Consider the following 23,654-nt stretch of genomic DNA (forward strand, 5'->3'; position numbering starts at 1 on the left):
ACGTTAATTTAAAGTTCACCCAAGCACATCATAAACAAGATAGGAGAGGAAGCCGAGTTGTCCCACTGACAGTTAGGGGGAATTTGCTTAAAATTGAATTTGGTGTGCTTGAAAATTGCCTTGCCCTGATTTCCCGCTGATTTTCTTTAATCCCTGATACGTGCCATACTCTTTGTATAGAATGTCTTTAAAAAACTGATTCACACAGCATGGCGCTGCCTCCCAGAATATGTTTGAGTAGGAGAAGACAAAGGATTGACAGTAATAGCTGTTGAGAAAGTTAACGTTTTTATGCACTGCGTGGAGGATGACTTGGATGATATTCTGGAGATTATATCTAATACATAAAATGTCACTTTGCTAAGGAAAGACGCAACAATTAATGACCAAAGTAAGATGATATGATTTTTCCTGTTACTTGTGCTTCCTTGTTTTGCCTTTATCCTCTGCAAATACATGTTTTTATCACAATCTTTCTCACTAAGTCTTTTGCAAAGGTATCTTCTACATTAACTGACCCTTATGTTTTGCCAGCCCCCGTCCTCTCCCTTCTCCTGTTTTATTTTCTTCTCTCTCCAGTTAGATTATGGCCATTCATCTCTGCCTCTTCTTTTCTATCCAGGTTTTCCTTTAATCTGGATGATTTCCTCCTCCATTTTTCTTGGCTTCAACCCTCCCTACTTTTTTGTTTCGGTTTTCTATTAGATTTCATACCCCTTCCTTTCGTTCCCATCTTTCCTATCCTTCCCTTCCAGATGTCCTTCTGTTTTTTCTTTTCCTCCTTCTTCAGCATTCCCTCGTTACTCCCCCTTTCCTTTAGTTTCCTTACCAGGTCTCCTCTTTCATCTCGTCTTCACCTCCTCCTAAAGCTTTCTTCTGCCTTTCATCCATCCCTTTGTGATTTCCTTCCCTTCCTTTTTCCCTCTCTTCCTTCCCTATATACCTTACTTTATCCCTCCCTCTGCCCCTCCTCCCCCCTTCAATCTCAAGGCATCCTATGGTTAATCTCTTTATTTTCCTTTCTCTCCCCCATCCCTCTCTCTCTCTCTAATCCGTCCCGGTGTGTTTTGTTCTATTTATCACCTTGACGAGACCCTCCCCTCAGTTTATTAACACAGTGATGCACACAGAAGCACACAAGCTTGTTTACTGCTTTTCTTATTAAGACACAAACAATGGTCTCTGACAACAACAAATACCATCATGGGCACGCTCTCCAATAAACTTTTTCCTCTTTACAGAACGAAAGAGAAATGCCAACCCTCTTTGTCTCTTTTTCTCATTATTACTTTTGTGTGTTTGTGTTGCTTCATGTCTTGCCAAAAACTGCCAGAAAATAAGCCATGTCGGTCCCTTGACATGTGTTCTGTATGTTAGTATGTGTGTATATGCTGTAAATATGTACCTGTGTGTGTGTGTGTGTGTGTGGGGGGGGGGGGGGGGGGGGGGGTTAGCAAGATGCTTTCTGGTGTTTGACGCGAAGGAAACCCTCCTGGGAAAAATTGAAAACCCACTTTTCTTCAAACTCATTCTGAACAAATTGTTGACATGGTTTATTTTAATGGAGGGAAAAATGTTAAATAATGTGTCCAGCAACACAGAATAATACGACTTGTGTTTCCCCCAAAACTTTAGTTTAATGTTATATAAAATGTAAAATAACCAACTCTACGCTATGTTCTGCTTCCTTTGTTTCCCTCTCTATCCCTCTCTCTTTCTGTTTCCTCTACATTATCTCCCTACCTCACCCTCTCCTCTCTCCCCCTTAAACTCTGTCCTCCTCCTCCCCCTCCTCCTCAACAAACCCAGAATTTAAGATAATACACTTCAAAGGAAATTTACTTCACCTAGACTGTGGCAACAAAAGTGTGTAAAGCAAAGGGAGTTATGAGAAGAAGAAAAACCTGGAGATATAATATGACTGACAGACTGATCGGAATGAAGAAACGCATTCCTCAACACCGACTGAGAAACATTCACCCGAGAAATGTCTAGATGACAAGGTTGTGGCAAAGACAATCATAAATAAAACATACTGGAATAAAATTAATAAATAAAACTTTTCGAGCACTTCTCCATCAAAGAGCTCTCACATATCTCAGTTCTGTTAATGTTATATCAGATAATGCACTTTCTTGAAAAAATGGCTTAACATTCATACACAACACATTTAAAATGCAGTCCTACACTACAAGTTAACTAGAACCCAAACTGTGACAGACATAAAATGCAACCTATATTCGTCCAAGACCACCGCTTTTGCAGAGAGTCTGCCAATGATAATAACTGACATTGAGCTTATGAACATGGTGACGCCTTTAGCAGCCTATGATCCAGAGATCTATCTCAGTTGTAGGTGAGTGCAGAATTTCTAGTGTATGTTTTTGTTGCTTTCTAACATACACTGCCCGGCCAAAAAAAAGGTCACAAGCCTGTGGGGGCACTGCTATGATCTGGGGTTGCTGCAGTTGGTCTGGTCTAGGTTCAAAGAATGAGGTCAGCTGACTACCTGAATATACTGAAGGACCAGGTTATTCCATCAATGGATTTTTTCTTCCCTGATGGCACGGGCATGTTCCAAGATGACAATGCCAGGATCCATCGGGCTCAAATTGTGAAAGAGTGGTTCAGGGAGCATGAGACATCATTTTCACACATGGACTGGCCACCACAGAGTCCAGACCTGAACCTGATTGAGATTCTTTGGATGTGCTGGAGAAGACTTTGCACAGTGGTCCAAATCTCCCATCACCAATACAAGATCTTGGGAAAAAATGTATGCAACTCTGGAAAGAAATAAATGTTGTGACATTGCAGAAGCTTGTGGAAACAATGCCACAGCGAATGCGTGCCATAATCAAAGCTAAAGGCGGTCCAACGAATATTAAAGTGTGTGACCTTTTTTTTGGCCAGGCAGTGTATTTCAAACATGTCTTTCTTATTGGGATTTTTCCACTATGGTCAAACAATTGTTTACTGCCCCTATAATAATGGGCACACGTTTTCAAGTCTTTGTAAGAAAACTTGACAATAACAACCTAATGTATGGGGGCCTGTTGTAAAAACAGTATGTATATCATGTTTTTAACTTTATTTTAGTTTGAAGGTTTATCTTATGCCACATTGCCTGTTAAAGCTCTAAAGAGAAGTTACAAAGTTTGTTATGAAGATGAAGATTCAACTTTTATTGTCATTGCACAGAGTACAAGTACTAGGACAACGAAATGCGGTCTCTGCCCCTATAATGTCTCTGCATTTGACCCATCCTAGTGTTAGGAGCAGTGGGCTGCCATTATGTACGGCGCCCGGGGAGCAGTGTAGGTAACCAGTGTCTTGCTCAGGGACACCACGGTGGCACTTGGTCTTTCGGGGACTTGAACTGGTGACCTTCCAGTTCCCAGGCCAAGCCCCTATGGACTTTGCCACCACCGCCCTTGTTATTGCTATAAGTCTGGAAAAGGTTATTGGGAAAAGAGATTTATTCCAGTAGTGTCCTGCCAATGGTCTAAACCAGGTTGCTATAAATGAGTGAACTATTGGTGCAACCAAAAGAACAGATGATGATTCAGGTAAAATTCAAAGACGGTGTTTGTAGGAAACAGATTGATTTTGGTTGCCTGATGATAGAAACATTTAACACACACAGTCACATGTTTAAGAATCATGGCAACATTGTTGTGCCATGGTGCATCTGTCAGGACCTTGGTGTGCGTGTCTGTCAACACGCAGGATGATGGACAAGGCTGCATCCCTCAGCTGCTTCTGTCAAATCAGTGTACAGTAACATAGCATGACAAGTGTCTGTGTGTCTTCTGTCTCTGTTGGTCTGTTGTCTTTAGGTAATGCAGAAAGACAAGCAATACTTCTGACTTCCCTTTGTCTTTATTAAACTTGGTTCTATTTTTCATGTCAAGGAAGCAGCACTGTCTTGAAATTGGATTACTCACTCTCAACGTTCTATCAATCCATATACAGTATATAGGTACGTTTAGCTTTTACTATCTAATTTGGGTCTGAAATATAAAAAAGTGATTTATTAACATGATACTTTGGATTACTTTGTCAAAACAGGAATTTTAGCAACAATCGAAAACACCTGAAACTTTATTAACAGCAGAACAAATAACTGGCAATTCATTCCTCACTCCAATGGGTGACAATCATACATCACACACATTGACTGCTAAAGTCTTTTCCTGTCGGACATTGAGTAGCTCAAAGAGCAGTACCATTGATTGTATTTTCCTTTTCTTACTGGAGCAGAGTATGTTTATACGCACTTCAATCCTAGCTTTACAAGTGAAAAAAATAAAGAACAAGTTGAGGGAAAATGCATTTGGGAATTACCCGGTTTATAAAGTGTTGTTTTGTTATTTTCAATCACAATAAGTTTAAATGCTGAATGTGCTTCAGTCATTGTGATGATGTCTATTTTTATTTTTATGGAGTCAACTCTTATAAGCCCCGGAGTGTATCTGTTTCTGTATCTGAATGTACAGATGCTGTGTGATTATGGTAGGAGAAACTAAATTAATATGCCATACACAGTACCGGCCCTGACCATTGAGCTGTCCTAGGCATGATTTTAGCTGTCAAACCCAAATTAATTTTGGAATCAATTTAAGGAATAATAGCCACACTTCAGTGCCTTTGTTGCGTAAAAGACAAAATGTTCCTTTACTTTGTAGGTCCCCCTAACAAACAATTGACCCACATTTTTATTTACCACCAAAAACTAAAGATGAAAAACGTAAGAGAACAGTTGAATTGAGAGGAGAAACACATGGAATATGAATGAAGCCATGCATATTTATAGCTTAGCCTTTTCACCCAGGACTAGTGACCCAGGAAAGCAAGCAATGTGCAAGGGGAAAAAAGGATAACAGATTGTTCTGCTAGAAAGGCGAAACACTTAAGTTCAATTAATTCCCTTTACACATAACCCTATTCCTTAAATACTCTATCCTCATTCGCACCTGGTTTAAATGCCAGGAAAAAAAAGAAAAACACTTGTAATTTATTATAGGTTATTTTTACTCTTGTCAGGAAGTGACACATGCACACACACACCCAAATACATACTATTCCTTATCATGATCATAATACACACTGACACACTATCTCTCTTGTACAGAGCAGCACTGACACATGGTCATGCTGACCTGTGAGTAACATGTATGACTGTATGTGTGTGTGTGTGTGTGTGTGTGTGTGTGTGTGTGTGTGTGTGTGTGTGTGTGTGTGTGTGTGTGTGTGTGTACTGTAAGAAGATGACTGCAGTGTTAGTGATAACTCTGTTTTCCTTGAGGAGCATCTGATGATAAAAGATTTAAACTCAGCAAAGAAAGATATGGCGAGGTGGAGAGAGATGAATGACAGGTAAAGAGAGGAGTGGGGGATGGAAATCCACGGTGAGGAAAAACGAAAAGGAGAGGAACCACAACCTGACTGACCATCCAATACGCATGTTAAGGAGGTCACAAAAAAAACGGCAGCTCCCAAAAACTTTATTCAGAATGTATATAAAAGAAGAATAATGTTTTAAAAAATTGGTGCGTAATTGGATTCTTACATTGGTGAAAAAATATGCATATCTGATCCATAAGATGGAATCAGATCTAAAACAGTCCAGCAACGCTTGGAAAAATCAGTGTCAATGATTTTTGACTAAAGGGAATCTGCTCTAAAGTTAAAGTTTAGTACTCCCGTCCATTGTTAAAGTTAATATCTCTCTGCAAAACCCAGTTGGAAAGACTTGTTGTTGGTACCTACAATGACTTACATTCAGGTTCTTTTAACTTTATTTAATGTAATATATTCTGTGAATCTTACTACACTAGCCTCTGCGAATGCACAGTGGGAGATACATTTAAACATTCCAGGGAACATCCCATAGAATAAACCCCTCAGTGTTGAAAAGTGTGTGAGTTTAGAGCACGTGTGCCTTAAAGGCTAAAAACTGACAACTCTGAAGCAACACAAAGGGCTTAGTAAATATACCAAGGCATAAAAGTGAATTTGGATGTGTCATTCCGACAAGCATACTGTTTCCAAACAATGTTTTGAACAGAAAAGTATACATTCCAAGCCCTCAAGTTTGTTTACATGCTCTATTTGCATAGATTATTTTGATGTTCTTCTCACATTTTCCATGAATGATTCTGCAGTACAAGTTATATTTTGAGGTTTATAATAGTTGTTAGTTGGGTAGTGTTGGATCCAATATGTTAGTGGTTTTACCCATAGCATCTTAATAACTAAAGTATAGACCATGGATAGCATTTGTAAATCCCATCCCCCATTGCCTTAATCAAACATAAGGTTTAATGGTTTAAATTTTCAATTCATTGCCACGTCGCTCTAAAAGCCTTAAATGTTAATGTAAACCCTAAAAAGCGGTTTTCTCAAAAGGAAAGAGCAGAGCAGCCATATGGTATGTGTCAGAACATGTTGCTGTATGTACAGCAGCAGATGTGTCTAAGAGACGTAAGTATAAGATGACATATTGCTTGTCTCAAATTGTTGGAACAGATGTTTTGGGGGGTGACAGGTTGGAAGGATACTGTAAGAGGCTCAGCTTATCCTGTGTTCAAACTTTAAAAGCACGTCCAACCACTCTTAAAAGTAAGTAAAGCAGTCTAGGGTCTTAGGATTGTATAATTATGACTGGAGGAACATTTAGTGTAGTATTTTAAATAGCTACTAAATCACCTTAAGGTAAAGAGGCAGGTGTTGTGGTATTGGATGATCACAAATAAAAGGACCTTTACCCAAGAGGCAGGAGAGCTTGTCCTAAGTGGAACCAAAAGTCAACTTGTTGTTGTCCTATGCCTTTTATCCCAAACCAAAACTGTTTGTAAAAAAAATAACAATGTTGATGCCTAAACCTAACAACGTAGATCTCTTACACAATGTTTGATAGAAAGAGCATGTCATAAACAATATTAGAATAATGGACTAATGTATGAGTAATTGTGGGAGGCATGGCCTTTGTTTTCAACCTCTGCTGTTTCTAGGTATGAGGATGTGTTGCAGTATCAGTTTGGATGTTGGTTAAAAACCTGATGTTCAGCTCAGAGAATGCAACAGCAGTTAGTTTGTTCTAGTATTTCTTATGAACAATATTCATGCTGAAAAAGTGTGCCAAGATTGCCAGAAGTTGAAATTGTGACACTCACTGATAATTGAAGACTTAAAGAAACAGCACTTGCAACAACAACAAAAATGGCAGCAAGTCATTAGAAGCGGAGACAGATGTTTGACAAAATTCAACACACCACCTGCATATTTCTCAACACATTCTGGAGAAGCTGTCAGTAATGGACATGAGCAGCATTTAAATGAGTCAACTGTCAAATCATTAAAATGTGGTGTTCTGTTTTTCCCACTTTTTGAGAAGCAGAGGCAAAATAATGTGTTGTTGTGACCGCAACACTGAGAAGAGACAGGGTTCCTTTTCTGACAAGCAGTAAACAAATTGAAAAGCAGATAAAGTTATGTTTTTTTTTTTTAAATCAACGTCTATAATCTCTAGCATTATACAATGTGAAAAAAACGTTTTTTGTTTTAGATACAAAGAAAAAACATCACATTTTTGGTATTAAAATCATATTTAGTTAAACCTTTACTGTTAATGCAGGTCTTTTTTTAAACTGAATAGTTGTATTTCTTAAAATATCCTGGAATATAGAAAATAAGGACTCACAGTTGAGTGCTTCTCTAGGACCTTGAATGTATAGCATGCATTTTTTGAAGTAGGAGTGATGGACAGATTGGGAGGCCAGGGTTTTGAAATTTTGACAATGAACAGATTGGGTTGTTTTTTAAGACATGATTTGACAGATGGGAAGCTGTAAGTTTGGGAAGGCATAACGAACTGTTGTTAAGCATTTAAAGAAGGATGAAAAAAAGCCCTGTTATGTATGTTACAGGTCAAACGTGTGTCACTGGGAGAACATCTGCTACCTAGAGTCATTTTCTCTGTTTTAACTGTTCTTCCACTCACTCTTTTGTTGACAGCCTTTTATCCCCCTCAGCCTGTCTTTGACTTTTTAGTAATTTTGCCCGCTCTTGTCAACTTTTATCTCAATTTTGAGAAACAGTCTTTCACTCTAATCTTTCTTTCATCCAGAGCACTTCCATTTCCTTGTCTTACACACAATTACAGTAAAACAACACAAAAAACGTTCCCTTAGGAGCTTTTGTCAGTACGGTAACATTAAGTAATGTCTTGAAAATACAAAGTTTTTTTAATCCATTACCTTGGTTGAGACTGCATTCACAGAAAGAGCTTTTATTGTGTGTTCAAATGCCTAATTATGGACCAGTTTATCTCTACCTACCAAGAACATCTAGCAGAAATGTGAATTATAACCCTTCTCTGTGTGGAACAAAGGCTGAATAGCGTGATGGCAGAACAATTATTTCAGGAGAAGGTCAAGTAGCATAAAAAGCATGTGACTTTGATACAGGAGATTACCATTTGTTCCTACTCACAGCCAACATTCTGTTGTTTTAGCCATAACTCTAACCTTTTCCTATAACCAGGTTTTGAAAACACGGCAAGCCAAACCATAAAAACAGAGCTAGGAGATTTATTGAACAATTATTAAACGTTTAATAAGGCACTGGCATCAAATAATTATATTATATGGTAAATAAATAAGGCAGTAAGTGAATATCCATAACGTTGTGTATGCCCTTTTTCAATTTGCACCTAAAATGTGATAGGTGGGAAAATTAAAAAAATATCACAAAATAATGTTTGCTTTGCTGAGGTGGAGATTTAGTTGTATGAATTGAAGAAAAACTTGATTACAAACAAGTCCAATGAAAGACCATGACCCAAACTAAATTAGCTGTCAATCATGTTGACTTTTTTGACAAGTATCAAGGGGATTCCCAACGTGGTTTCCTGTTCAAATCATATACTATTATTGTAGTGATGCTTTCCAAGCCACACACATGCAAACACGTAAATGTATACGCATTCATAGCCTGTACCCTTCAAAAGGATGCTTACACTTCAATGACAAATACAGCTCTGCAAAGAAACACACACAAGACACACACCAACACAACATTGTGGTCTCTTTGGCTGTCCTACTCCACACACACTCTTTCTCTGAGCAGCTGGCACCCCAATTATATAAGTTCACTGCAAAATGACTATTGTGTAATATGCTGAAAGCTGCCAGTATACAGAGATGTGTGTGTGAGTGTCTGTTTGTGTTTGTGTGTTTGTTTGATTCAGCGTACAGAACATGAAGTAAACATGTGATTTCCTTTCTCAATGTATGGGTGCCTATTCATGCCTATGTGCACATATGTTGGCCCCGCTTCTTTGTTAATTATGCATGACTGAGGAAAATGCCATCAGCTCCAGACCTGGTCTTTATTTGCACTGCTGAACAGGCCTCAGCACTACCAGCCCTGCAGGGGTAGCCATTATAGAAGCTCCTGCTCATGCAACCACCCTACATCTGCTTTAAGAGTATCTTAAAAGAATAATTTGCTAAAGTTTAATCTAGATAATTGTTAGTAAGAAGGACAATCACTTAGTCAGCTGTTGCAGACTTTCTAAAACTTATATTCTGAATAATACAAATGCTGTTGGAATGACTTGAAATCAAAGACCATTTATTATGTTCTCAATTGAAAGGTATAATATCAGTTTCAGGTCTATGTATGACTTTTAGGAAGTGATTGGTTCTTCTGTGAAAGGTGTAGAAGCCAACCAAATTACAGGAACTCTATACACAATTGTCCTAGGGTATCTGTTAAGAACAGCTGTGCAGCAGGCTGACCATGCATAACGTTTAATTCAAATAATTAGAAGTAGAGGGAAACTTGTTTAAACATTTACTTTCAAAGCTTTCTGTGACAAATTGACTGTAAGTCATGCTGAATGAAGGATTAGTCAGAGTTAATGGTGCTAACATACAGCTCCGGAAAAATATTTAAGAACAATTGAGAGTGGTCTCTTAATTTTTCCGGAGCTGTATTTTGGAAAATGTGGGTGTGAATTGTTCCAACATATGTATGGATTTCTTCCAAGTGTCCTAGTTTTTTTTCATAATTGAAGACATGCAGGTTAGATGACTCAGATATAATATCCAGGTGTGCTGGCCCTGTTATAGGCAGTGGGGTATATAATAAGGGGGTATAGGAACAAGCTGAATGAATACAGAAGATTGATGGATGGAGAGCAAAGACATACAATAGAAAAGGTAATATTTCAGGTGAAGTTTGTTAATGGTATTGACAATATCCATAATGGAGTACATTCAAGGTGTTAAAGGAACCATTGTGAATTGGGTTTGTAAGTGTTATGTACAGTGGTGTGCAAAAGTGTTTGCCCCCTTCCTGATTACTTATTTTCTTGCATGTTTGTCACACTTAATTGTTTCATATCAAACTAATTTAAATATTAGACAAAGATAACACAAGTAAACACAAAATGCAGTTTTTAAATGAAGGTGTTTATTATTAAGGGAAAACGAAAATCCAAACCTACATGGCCCTGTGTGAAAAAGTGATTGCCCCCTAAACCTAAACTGGTTGGGCCACCCTTAACAGCAACAACTGCAATCAAGCATTTGCGAGAACTGGCAATGAGTCTTTTACAGCACTGTGGGGGACTTTTGGCCCTCTCATCTTTGCAGAATTGTTGTAATTCAGCCACATTTGAAGGTTTTCGAGCATGAACCGCCATTTTAAGGTCATGCCACAGCATCTCAATCGGATTCAGGTCAGGACATTATAGGCCACTCCAAAGTTTTCGTTTTGTTTTTCTTAAGCCATTCAGATGTGGACTTGCTGGTGTGTTTTGGATTATTGCCCTACTGCTGAATCCAAGTGTGCTTCAGCTTGAGGTCACGAACAGATGGCCGGACATTCTCCTTCAGGATTTTTTGGTAGACAGCAGAATTCATGATTCCATTTACCACAGCAAGTCTTCCAGGTCCTGAAGCAGAAAAACAGCCCCAGACCATCACACTACCACCACCAGATTTTACTGTTGGTGTGATGTTCCTTTTCTGAAAAAAGTTCAACTTTTCTCGTCAGTCCACAGAGTCCCACAAGTCTTGGGGATCATCAAGATGTTTTCTGGCAAAACGGAGACAAGCTTTTATGTTCTTTTTGGTCAGCAGTGGTTTTCGTCTTGGAACTCTGCCATGCAGGCCATTTTTGCCCAGTCTCTTTCTTATGGTGGAGTCATGAACACTGACCTTAACTGAGGCAGGTGAGCCCTGCAGTTCTTTGGATGTTGTTGTGGGTTCTTTTGTGACCTCTTGGATGAGTCGTCGCTGCGCTCATGGGGTACTTTTGGTCGGCCGGCCACTCCTGGGAAGGTTCCCCACTATTCCATGTTTTCGCCATTTGTGGATAATGGCTCTCACTGTGGTTCGCTAGAGTCCCAAAGCTTTAGAAATGGCTTTATAACCTTTTCCAGACTGATAGATCTCAATTACTTTGTTTCTCGTTTGTTTCTGAATTTCTTTGGATCGCAGCATGATGTCTAGCTTTTGAGGATCTTTTGGTCTACTTCACTTTGTCAGGCAGGTCTTATTTAAGTGATTTCTTGATTGAGAACAGGTGTGGCAGTAATCAGGCCTGGGTGTTGGCTAGAGAAATTGAACTCAGCTTTCCAAAGATGTGATAAACCACAGATAATTTATGTTTTAACAGGGGGGTGCAATCACTTTTTCACACAGGGCCATGTAGGTTTTTTTTCCGACCACATTCCTTCCTCGAAGATGTTTCGCCACTGTCCTTCCAGTTTTTAATAATGCGTTGGACAGTTCTTAACCCGATTTGAGTAGTTTCAGCAATCTCCTTGGATGTTTTCTCTGCTTGATGCATGGCAATAATTCGACCCTTCTGAAACAAATTATCATCTTTTCCACGACCACAGGATATGGCTTTCGACATGACTGTTTAACAAATGAGAAGCTACACACTGCATCAGTTAGGGTTCAATAACTTGTTGCCAGCTGACACAATCACCCATGCAGTAATTATCCAATGGGAGGCTCGTACATATTTGCTAAGCTAAATCCAGATGGTGACCTTTTTTTTGGCCGGGCAGTGTATTTGAATTTGTTTGGTGATCTGAAACATTTAAGTGTGACAAACATGCAAGAAAATAAGAAATCAGAAAGGGGGCAAAGACTTTTGCACACCAGTGTATGTAATGTATTCTTTCAAGGACAGAGGTGCACATGATGTATATGTATATAGTGTATATGACAGGATGTATGAATAACTAGAAGAGCGTCAGGACACTGTTTTAGGCATATGATAAGCTACAGTATGTGGCAACGATTGACATGATGATTCAGCCTCAATGGAGATAGGCACATGACAAGCATGATCATTTCTGACGTGGGCCTAAGCTAATCTGAACAAAAAATGTATACTGCTTTGAACCCATATTCCTCCATCTTGTGATTTTAAGCATGTGAAGGATAATGTTCGGGGAAATTAAGCTCAGCGCAAGTTCAAGAATGAGATTATTCTATCAGTAAACTACACACGTAACTGGTTGATTTCAATAGTAAATGTTGCGTTTCTATGAAAAAACCAAATCAACGCATTTTGGACATAAAGCGCTGAATGAGCTGCATAAGTGTAGTTGATATATATTGCATTTCATAAATGCTTGATATACCTTAACAAAAGTCTGAGACATCACCAAACTTTGTCAGTGCTACATTAGAGCTGCACAACGTCACACAGAAAGACAAATGTCGTTACACTATACTTACCAACACCAACTTGTCCGCAAACCTCTTTTAATATCAGTATTTCCCCTCTGTGGATGAAGCCACTGGGACAAAGTACAGCACAAAAGCAGCAAAGTGGGGGACTTTGACAACGACTACCTCTGTAAAAAATGTCAAGCAGGAGAAAGAGAATGTAATCTGCACAGCTTTATGTTTGGTTACTGGATCACTTTCAAATAAAACCCTCACACATGGAATCAAACCGCCCACTCTTCTTCCCACCACACATGGGATTAGAACGACATATTTCTCTGTAAACAAAGAAACAGACAATAGTGGTGGGTTGTTGGCCGCTGTAGTAGCTTCGAGCTAGTCCTCTGGGCTGAGGTCCCAGATTAGCAGTGTAGCAACCCGTTATTTCACCACAGATCACTTTAAGCAGGCAGAGACTGAATGCTAAAGGAGTACTTCTACAATTAGATCAAACCTGACATGAATGAAAGGAGATTCCTCACAATACACATGATACTTTATTGCTTCATAATTAATATGGTTTGGTTTGTTTGTTTTGGTTCTTTTCCAGTATAACAGGACAATTTGGATTTTTGTTTTGTAACAAGCAAAGGGGGATGGCAGTTACTGCTAAGTGTGAAACAGATACCTATGCAGTCTTACTACTTATATAAACTGATTTATTATCATGCTTTCCATTGCAAGTGCAACATCACAGGACAAAGAAGCTGATATTACTAACGAGGTTGTGTTGGTTGATCACTTTGCTCCAAAAAATACAGAAATGTTTGTAAAAATTAATTTTAAATATTAGAAATGGTATTTAAATATTTTTTAAAATGAGCAAATGTCAGGTTATGACATGCATACTTCAGAAAAGGTTCCTTTGTAGCGTAAAACTGTTGACAGATTTTCCCACGTCTTTTACTAAAATCTGAAACTACCAGTTAGGGATCAAGAAGAACATTAGGAAGTCACAAACACTAATCATGAACACAAGAGATAATTCTGTGGAAACAGAGCTAACACCAGGGAGAATACTAAGATGATATAGGGCACATGTGGTTGAGAACTGCTTACTCGAAGGTGCAATAAAGCTCCACGCAGCGCATCTGAGTGAAAAGATAAATCTTGAAGAGTCAAAGACTTCAGCCTGTCATTTATCACAAGTGGAAGAGATCCAAAAGTACTTTATCCCTTCTAAGTGTAGGGTCGGCAGAGAGACTGTAGTAATGTGTGTGTGTGTGTTTTTAAGAGGAAAGAATGGAATTGGATTGGTATTTATGAAGTTAAGCATCTCATTGGTTTGTGTGTTTGCACACGCACGCACACACACACACACACACACACACACACACACACACACACACACACACACACACACACACACACACACACACACACACACACACACACACACACACACACACACACACACACACACACACACACACACACACACACACACACACACACACACACACACACACACACACAGCAAACACAGGTCTCAGTTGGCTCCAACAAACAAATAAACATGTCAACAAAACCGGCAAACAACAAGTTTGATCAACAAGCACAGCTGGGAGCAGAGACTCAGCGATAAGAGGGAACCCAGTGGATTCTGATGTGTGTTTTTGAGGAGTGAGTGGAACAACAATGCACGTCAAATCAGAAGACTCTCCCTCAGTCATTGTGGCACACACACACACACACACACACACACACACACACACACACACACACACACACACACACACACACACACACACACACACACACACACACACACACACACACACACACACACACACACACACACACACACACACACACACACACACACACACACACACACACACACACACACCTTGGGGAATTGAATAACAGAAAACCTAAAAAAGTGAAATCATAATGAAGTGACTGCAGAGAGGGAGTGATACATACTGCTGAACGAATGGCCAACACATATGATAAGGTTTATTTCCAAGAGTTTAGGAATAAACTTGCAAGTTACATTACCTTCATGTGTATCGCATAGAGCATTTTAACACAAGCATTGTGACAGATAATCAAAGCCAGAAATGTATCATTTTGATAATCATTTTAAATCTTGGATCATAAACGTCAGAACATCCATGATCAATGATTTAGCACACAGGGTGTTATCTCAGCCATGCAATGGTTCAATCATTGTTTAGATTTTGATTCACAACTCAAAACACAGGGTAAAAAAGCCTTAAAGTTCTTTACCGGCTGGACACAGACTCAATGTGCTCTTGCATTTTGTTTTTTTTAAAGCCATTCACCTGCCAAGGACTGTAGAGGAAAATTACTTGCATCTCAATTTCTAAATCTGGAGCTTTTACATGATGGACTGTAGTGCTCATCTTTATAAATCAGATTTTTTTTTTTTTAGATCTAGCTCAATTGTAAAGATGTATGTTTTAAAGTATTAAAGAAGTTGCACTCTTGGTCAATGTGATTGCTCCTGATTATTTTTCTTTCTAATTCTAATTCTAACCTTTTTCAGAATCGGAGGATGAAACCCTCTTTATTGTCACATACATGCACACAGCAGAGCACACACAGTGAAATTGGTCCTCTGCATTTAACCCACCCTAGTACTAGGAGCAGTGGGCAGCTACCGTGCAGCGCCTGGGGAGCAATGGGGAGGGGGGATTGGAGGTGACCAGTGCCTTGCTCAAGGACACCACAGCAGGGCCTAGGAGGTGAACTGGGACCTCTCCAAGTAGCAGTCCACCATCCATATGTTCAAGTCTGTTCGGGGACTTGAACGGGCGACCCTACGATTCCCAGTCCAAGCCCCTACTGACTGAGCCATTATAACAGGTTTTTTTTTGTGTTGCATTGAATAAAAACCTAAGCAACACCTTAATGGATATTGTGCATACTCAAGTTTAGTAAGTGAAAGATTTCCTCCTTTTATGGTGTGTATATATTCTTGAATCATTATAAACACTGTCATCTTTGCCAGGCCCCTCTAAAAATGTGCAAGATGTTTACCTGTTAATAAAGCAGATATACAATCAGTTAATATATATATATTTTTCCTGATTCTTGCACAGGGTAAAGTGGCTAATTTAATTTAAAGTTTGCCCCTAAGCAGATTGCAGGTTAGCCCCATTTGTGATCAGTCATTGGAAACTCAACCTTAACAAAAAGCAGTGAGTGAGAAAAATGTGAGCGGAGCAATATGCAGTATTCTCTTGTTGTACTGCTAGTCTTAAGCAGACCTAAAAGGTTAACAGTCACCTGCTGGGGGAGAGATGCAGCACCTGGGGGTGCCATTATTGTCATTGCAATTATAAAACTTGTGCAGAGGCAAAATTTAAAACGCTTAAATAACACCCGTAACATGTAGAATCACACTTTGCACACACAGAGCACACCCTGGCAGGTGGCAGCGTTGTGCTTTTGATAATGGCTTCTTTCATATTAGACATTCTCTCTGTTAGAATGTGTGTGTTTCCCTATGTCTAATTGAGGCATTTCAGAGAGAGCATAAAATAATAGATCTCAAAATGTGGAAGCAGAGAGAAGAATAGCTTGAATTGTGAGGTAAATATAGTAAACGATTGCTACGAGGAATGACAACAATATGCAAAAATTGCTTCAAGTTACTGTATGTTTGTCTTTTGATATGCATTTGATATGACGTGCATTTCAGATTGTATTCTTATTATCTAAATTATAAGAACCGTAGTAACTTTGTCATCTACTGTATTAATAGAGAGTAATGACTGTTGATACTCAAACATGTGTGAGGTGTTGTAACAATGTGTGTGTTCCACCTCAAATCAGCCAACAAAAGCTTAACTAAAACATTTAAAACAACAAAGGTCCTTGTGCACGAAATAAGGCAGAGGGAAATGTGGTCTTCATTCAGAGAACTTTAGTTAGACACATGAACACGGACTAAAACTGTATCAAGCATTGACAAGAAATAAGCACATAAAGCCCTGGCCAAATGAATTATGAAGAGGCAGGCGGGAGAGAAAGATCAAGAGTCCGAAAAAAGTTGACAAGGCACCAAATTAAGAGGAGTAACACGTGGTATGACAAGATGGATGAAATTATAGGGAGGGGAGACAGAGAAAGACAGGAAGAGGAGGAGAGAAAGTGGGATGAATTAAGAGAGAAAAGGAATTGACAGGAAAGCCACAATGACCTTTAAGAGTAGAAGAGAAATGGATAAACAGATACAATTCACACAGTGTTGGTGTGTATTCTACTGCTTGAAATTTGCTTGTGTGAGTCTCCCTGCCTCAGTGTGTTTGACAGACTCTCTGTCCCATCCTTTCTGTCTTTGGTCCAGGTGCTGCTGTGTGATAACAGCTCCGCCTCTCTCCTCTCCTCCCGCCTAGTCAGACTAAGTCTACTAATTCAACGCACCACTGACGAAAAGCTTGTTTCAGCTTCGAGAGTCGGCTCTTTGGAACTCATTCAACAAAAACATCCAGTGTAGACTTTAAGCAGCCCATTCAATGGCCTGTCAGAATTTATTTGCCACGGCTGACTCATCTACACCCAAATGTGGAGTTAACATCAAAATGACAAATAGGGGTGGTGGGTGCCTAATGGTGAGCGAACTGAGTCGCCGGCCAGAGGGTCACATGCTCCTGATGACTCTGTGTCGGGAAATCTGAGCAGAGGAAAGTGAGTGAAACAAGTCTATTATCTTCTCAACTGTGTTGCCTGGGCACCCGGTCTGCCAGCTTCCAAATAGCAGAGGACTGATGTTGGACTGAGTAGGTCCCAGGTGGGAGTGTTTGGTAGAAAATAAGTGTGTAAAAGACTGCTGCCAAAGTATGTGTTCAGTGACTTTTGGGAGTAAATAAAGAAGAATCATGTATTTGTATTTGTCATTTGTGTACCCATGTCATTCAAATACTATGTTAGATACCAACTACATCAAAATGAACATATTTTACTGTGATTTAATTGTACTACACGTTTAATAATAATGCCTAACTAACAACACACTGATACCGGTATGTAAAAAGCATGAATTAATGCTTTAACGCCTCTCATCACAAGACGGCAGACGAAGAACCCTTTTAAATGTGTGTTTTCTGAGTGGAGATCGGATCGATCAGGCTAAGCTCACATTATAGCTGCTCCGTCCACACTCACAACATCATGCAGACATAAATAAAGCATAGACTGTATTCACCATGCCATAGACAGTCTGTGCTTTGTACATGTATAACTTTTCTCCAGTTTCTGAACAGATATGAGGAGCTGGGGGCTCTGTGTGCTAATGGCTAACGGCTGATGTTTTGGTTTTCTGATTCAACGCCAGTGATGGCAGGCTGAGATCCATACCGATGATTGGTTAAGGCGAGAACACTCGCGATTGATGCGGCCCCCTTCAATCGCCTCATTCGCGCCCCTGCATCTGCTTCATGTGCACCTCCCAAGTGAATTTTTGCCTCTCCGCGTCTTTACATTGACTGTACATGTAATCGCGATGTGCCCAAAAATCGCATCGCGTCCGATGTGTACGCACCATAAGAATGGCAATAGCTAAGTAAGGCCACATCACATGAATTATAAATGAAACACATGGCTGGACTTAAAGGTCACCTACTCAAAATCCACTTTTTCATGTCTTGTATACATAACTTTATGTCTCGTCTGTGTTGAAAGATTCAGAAAGTTTTAGGAAAAAAGATTCTCTTTCATTTTGTCCGGATCCATCTGTATCAAAACCTGTTTGGAAATGAGATTATCAGATTTGGCCGCTTTGTGATGTCACAATGTGTTTTTGGGTTGTGCAAACATTAGCCAATAACAAACAAAGGTAACACCCGCCCACCTTATCACCTAAATATCCTCTTAGAGCACCGTTGTGTTTTTTGAAACCAAACATCTTACAGAGGGGCGTGGCAAGCAGCAACTCATTAACATTTAAAGCTACACACAGAGAATCAGCACTTTTGAAATAAGGCTGAAATAGATGGGTTTATGGGATACTGCAATGCATGATCTGTTTGGTATTTTGAGCCAAACAGTTCAGAGACATGTTCGCATATATCTGAGACCTATAATATATTGTTGAAAACTAGAGTAATAAGGGATCTTTAAGAAAGAAATAAGGAGTATCAATAAGTATCACTTTGCTTAAGGTCAAAGGGTCATAGAAAGAAGACATTTTTGTTTGTTTTGTTTTCCCACAACATTTAGGCCCATTCGCTCCAGGTCAATTCGAAATGCCTGCAAAATTAAACTCTGAAAATATCAGTTTTTTGTAAAAACTACTGTGTTTTGAAAGCTTCCTCTCAAGGCCACTTAATTTCACAAAAGAAAAATCAACGCCAGAATCCTTCACCAGCTGTAATATGTTAAACAGAAAATAAAAAGAGAACCAGCACCTTATCTTGGTGGAGAGGTTTGTGTGCCCCGATGAACCTGAGGGCTGTGTTGTCTGGAACCTTTTGTTCCTGGTAGGGTCTCCCATGGCAAATTGGTCTCAGGTAAGGGGCCAGACTAAGATTGGTTCAAAAGACCTCATGAAAAACAGACATGAAAGCAAGGATACCCGGCCCGGAGGAAGCCAGGGGTCCCCTTCTGGAGCCAGGCCCAGAAGGACGACTCGTCAGCGAGCGTCTGGTGGCCGGGCTTGCCACGGAGCCCGGCCGGGCATAGGCCGAAAAAGCAACGTGGGCAACACCTCCGCTTCCCCGTCCCGCGGGCCCACCACCTACGGGAAACAGCGATGGGGTCGGGTGCGCTGCCAGAAGGGTGGCAGTGAAAGCAGAGGGTCACAACAGAACAGACTCAGGCGACAGAAGCTGGCTTTGGGGACGTGGAATGTCACCTCTCTGGGGGGGAAGGAGCCGGAGCTTGTGCGGGAGGTGGAGCATTACCAGTTGGATCTGGTGGGGCTCACCTCTACGCACAGCGTCAGCTCTGGAACCTTACTTCTGGATAGGGGTTGGACTCTATTCTTCTCCGGAGTTGCCCAAGGTGTGAGGCGTCGAGCGGGTGTGGGGTTACTCACAAGCCCCCGGTTGAGTGCCGCTTTGTTGGAGTTTACCCCAGTGGACGAGAGGGTCTCCTCCCTACGCCTGCAGGTTATGGGGGGGAAAACTCTGACTGTTGTGTGTGCTTATGCACCAAACAGCAGTTCAGAGTATTCGGCCTTCTTGGAGACCCTGAAAGAAGTCCTGTATGGGGCTCCTGAAGGGGACTCCTTAGTCTTGCTGGGAGACTTCAACGCACACGTTGGCAACGATGGAGACACTTGGAGGGGCCTGATTGGGAGGAACGGCCCCCCTGATCTGAACCGGAGTGGTGGTTTGTTACTGGACTTCTGTGCTAGTCATGGATTGGCCATAACAAACACCATGTTCGAACATAAGGATGCTCATAAGTGTACGTGGTACCAGAGCACCCTAGGCAGAAGGTCCATGATCGATTTTGTTATCGTATCATCGGACCTGAGGCCGCATGTTTTGGACACTCGGGTGAAGAGAGGGGCGGAGTTGTCAACTGATCACCATCTGGTGGTGAGTTGAGTCGAGTGGCGGGGGAAGCCTCTGGACAGAACTGGTAAGCCCAAACGTGTAGTGCGGGTGAACTGGGAACATCTGGAGGAGTCCCAAGTTCAGGAGGCCTTCAACTCACACCTCCGGTGGAGCTTTTCAGGCATCCCTGTGGAGGCTGGGGACATTGAACCAGAGTGGGCGGTGTTCAAAGCCTCCATTGCCGAAGCTGCGGCGGGAAGCTGTGGTCTCAAGGTCTTAGGTGCCTCAAGGGGCGGTAACCCTCGAACCTTCTGGTGGACACCGGTGGTCAGGGAAGCCGTCCGACTGAAGGAGGCCTTCCGGGATATGTTATCCCTGGGTACGCAGTTGCAAGGTACCGACGGGCCCGAAGGGCAGTAGCCTCAGCCGTGGCCGAGGCAAAGCAGCGGGTGTGGGAGAAGTTCGGAGAAGCCATGCAGAAGGACTTTCGGTCGGCACCAAAGTTGTTCTGGAAAACCAGGGAACCATCCAAGCTGTGTACAGTAAGGATGGGACGCTGTCTACCTCAACTGATAGTGTGTTAGGGCGGTGGAAGGAACACTTTGAGGAACTTCTGAATCCGACAACTCCGCCCTCTATGTTAGAGGCGGAGCTGGAATATGAAGGGGGATCAATTCCAATCTCACGGGGGGAAGTCACTGAGGTAGTTAAACAGCTCCACAGTGGCAAAGCCCCGGGGGTGGATGAGATATGCCCAGAAATGCTGAAGGCTCTGGGTGTTGAGGGACTGTCATGGTTGACACGTCTCATCAACATTGCGTGGAAGTCGGAAACAGTACCGAAGGAGTGGCAGACCGGGGTGGTGGTTCCTCTTTTTAAAAAGGGGGATCAGAGGGTGTGTGCCAATTACAGAGGCATCACATCAATCAGCCTCCCCGGAAAAGTTTACTCTAAGGTGCTGGAAAGGAGGGTCCGGCCGATTGTCGAACCTCAGATTGAAGAGGAACAATGCGGTTTTCGTCTTGGTCGGGGTCTTGTTCTCGAGTGAGGGAACAATGGAGCGTGAGATGGGGCGGAGAATCGGAGCAGCGGGAGCGGTACTGCAGTCGCTTTACCGCACCGTTGTGACGAAAAGAGAGCTGAGCCAGAAGGCAAAGCTCTCTGTCTATCGGGCCATCTTCGTTCCTACCCTCACCTATGGTCATGAAGGATGGGTCATGACCAAAAGAACGAGATCGCGGATACAAGCGGCCGAAATGGGATTTCTCCGCAGGGTGGCTAGCATCTCCCTTAGGGATAAGGGTGAGAAGTTCAGTCATCCGGGAGGGACTCCGAGTAGAACCGCTGCTCCTTCGCGTTGAAAGGAGCCAGTTGAGGTGGTTCGGGCACCTAGTGAGGATGCCACCTGGGCGCCTCCCTAGGGAGGTGTTCCACGTCCAGCTGGGAAGAGACCGAGGGGTAGACCTAGGACCAGGTGGAGGGATTATATCTCTTCGCTGGCCTGGGAGTGCCTTGGAATCCCCCAGTCAGAGCTGGTTGATGTGGCCAGGGAAAGGAAAGTTTGAGGCTCTCTGCTGGAGCTGTTACCTCCGCGACCCTGACGGGAAAGCGGGAGAAGATGGATGGATGGAGAAAATAAAAATGCTTGATATTTACTTGAAAATAAAACCCATGATCTTTTTCACAAGTAGCATATGTTTGGAAACACAACCCTCAAAATCAATTTGCTTAGTGTTCTGCCCTCCTTAAGCATTTGGTAGCTTGCGTATTATATGTGGGGAAATACTGCCACCTAGCGGACAATACTATTTACAAAGTCGCGCAGGTTTAGTTTCTTTTTCATTGTCGAGTTGACTTGAGTTAGGAGAACATACGGATACAGTTTCTGCCGGATTCCTCTTCAAAGACTTACCTTTAACGCGCGAGCTTTGGACATTATTAGTCTGTAAGTGCATATTCTTTGTTACCACATTCAATGCCATGTAGATAATTAAGAGTTTATGTTGAATTTATGTCTCTACATCTCTAGGATAATTTGTCACTTAGCCATGCTAGCTCTCGTGGTATCATGCTACCTGCTATGTACTGTAATATTATCTTCGTGAGATTTATGTATCCCTTGTTTCTGTTGTTTCAGTTTTACAAAAAAGAATATCCATGTCCTTTATAAATACTTGCTTGGTGAACAAAGTAAACGGAAGAAAACCAACACTTCTTGCCTCGCTTGAGTTCATCAACTATATTTATTAGACGACAAATTGTTAGCTAGCTGTCTAGTTCTGCAAGCTAGAGAACGCAGCACGAGGACAGCATACTTAGAGTTTAAAATGTCATACAATGAAATGAGATGAAAGCATTGTAAAACATCTTAAGTGGTGGAAATTATCCTCAAAGGAGAAAACGATTTTTTATCACAAAAGCTGATATTTTGTAATGTCGATTAGAATTACGATAACAGTGAATAGTAAATAGGTTGCAATCATGTAGTGCTTTTACCCAAGCACTTCACACAGCAATCAGGCTCCAAGGACACTTCCACAGATCGACAGCAAGGGAATGAGGATCAAACCAAAAAACACTGGGAGATGTGGAAGTGTGCTTCATAAAAGGTCAAAGCCTTGATTTCCATGAGTTTACAGACAGTTTGTTAAAGTTAAAGTTTAGGAAATAGATGTGAACCACTTGATATATTTACCAGAAAATGCCATTGCTGAATCTTTGAAAGTCACCAGGAAGCCTTAACTGATTGTTCACAAGCTGCATTTCAAACTGCCACAACATTTCTCCTATCTGTTTTGTTCCCTGCTTCAGTCAGTGTTCTTCAATCAGCAGTGCAAACTCACTTCCTCCCCATCCCCACCCCCTTGTTTCACCATGATGGATTGAGCCTGGTGTTATCCTCCTCCTCTCCTCTCCTCCCCTGTCCCCTGTCAATAGCAGAGATTTCTGTTGAGGAGGGGTGGGAAGAGAAGTGAGAAAAGCAACGACGAGTGGTGCAGGTAGAGCAGAGCACAAAAAAAAGTGTAGAGGGAGGAGAAAGCAGAGTTAAGAGACAAGCAGATCAAAAAGCAGCTGAATAAAGATAATGTGGAGTTTCCCCCCACTGGGCCCTGTGTGGCTCCTTCCTTCCACTTTTCACTTTGCGTGGGTTGAAGCGGTTGGTAAATTATTCTTTTTTTATTTGACATTTGTTTACTTGTTGTATAGAAACTCAAGAGGAATCTGTTCTCTCTGTGTGCTATCTAAACAACATATACCCATTATTTTAAGAAATGTCATTAAATAGTTGATACAATATTTGGACTGGATATAACTGGATGCTGAGTCTTGAAGAAAATTAGTTATTTAAGTCAGTACATCGCTGTGTAAAATATGATGGTTATTTCAAATGCAAGGACAGGGATAGTTGTGCCCACCTGCT

At 41.2% G+C, this 23,654-nt stretch overlaps 1 protein-coding gene across 1 annotated transcript in view; it reads right to left on the reverse strand.

Annotated features, from left to right (window-relative positions):
* si:dkey-215k6.1 (transmembrane protein 132C) overlaps nt 1-23,654 on the reverse strand; it is a 158,113-nt gene that overhangs the window by 117,549 nt on the left and 16,910 nt on the right. The window lies entirely within an intron of this gene.

Source organism: Eleginops maclovinus, chromosome 12 (assembly GCF_036324505.1).
Source record: "Eleginops maclovinus isolate JMC-PN-2008 ecotype Puerto Natales chromosome 12, JC_Emac_rtc_rv5, whole genome shotgun sequence".
Taxonomy (NCBI): domain Eukaryota; kingdom Metazoa; phylum Chordata; class Actinopteri; order Perciformes; family Eleginopidae; genus Eleginops; species Eleginops maclovinus.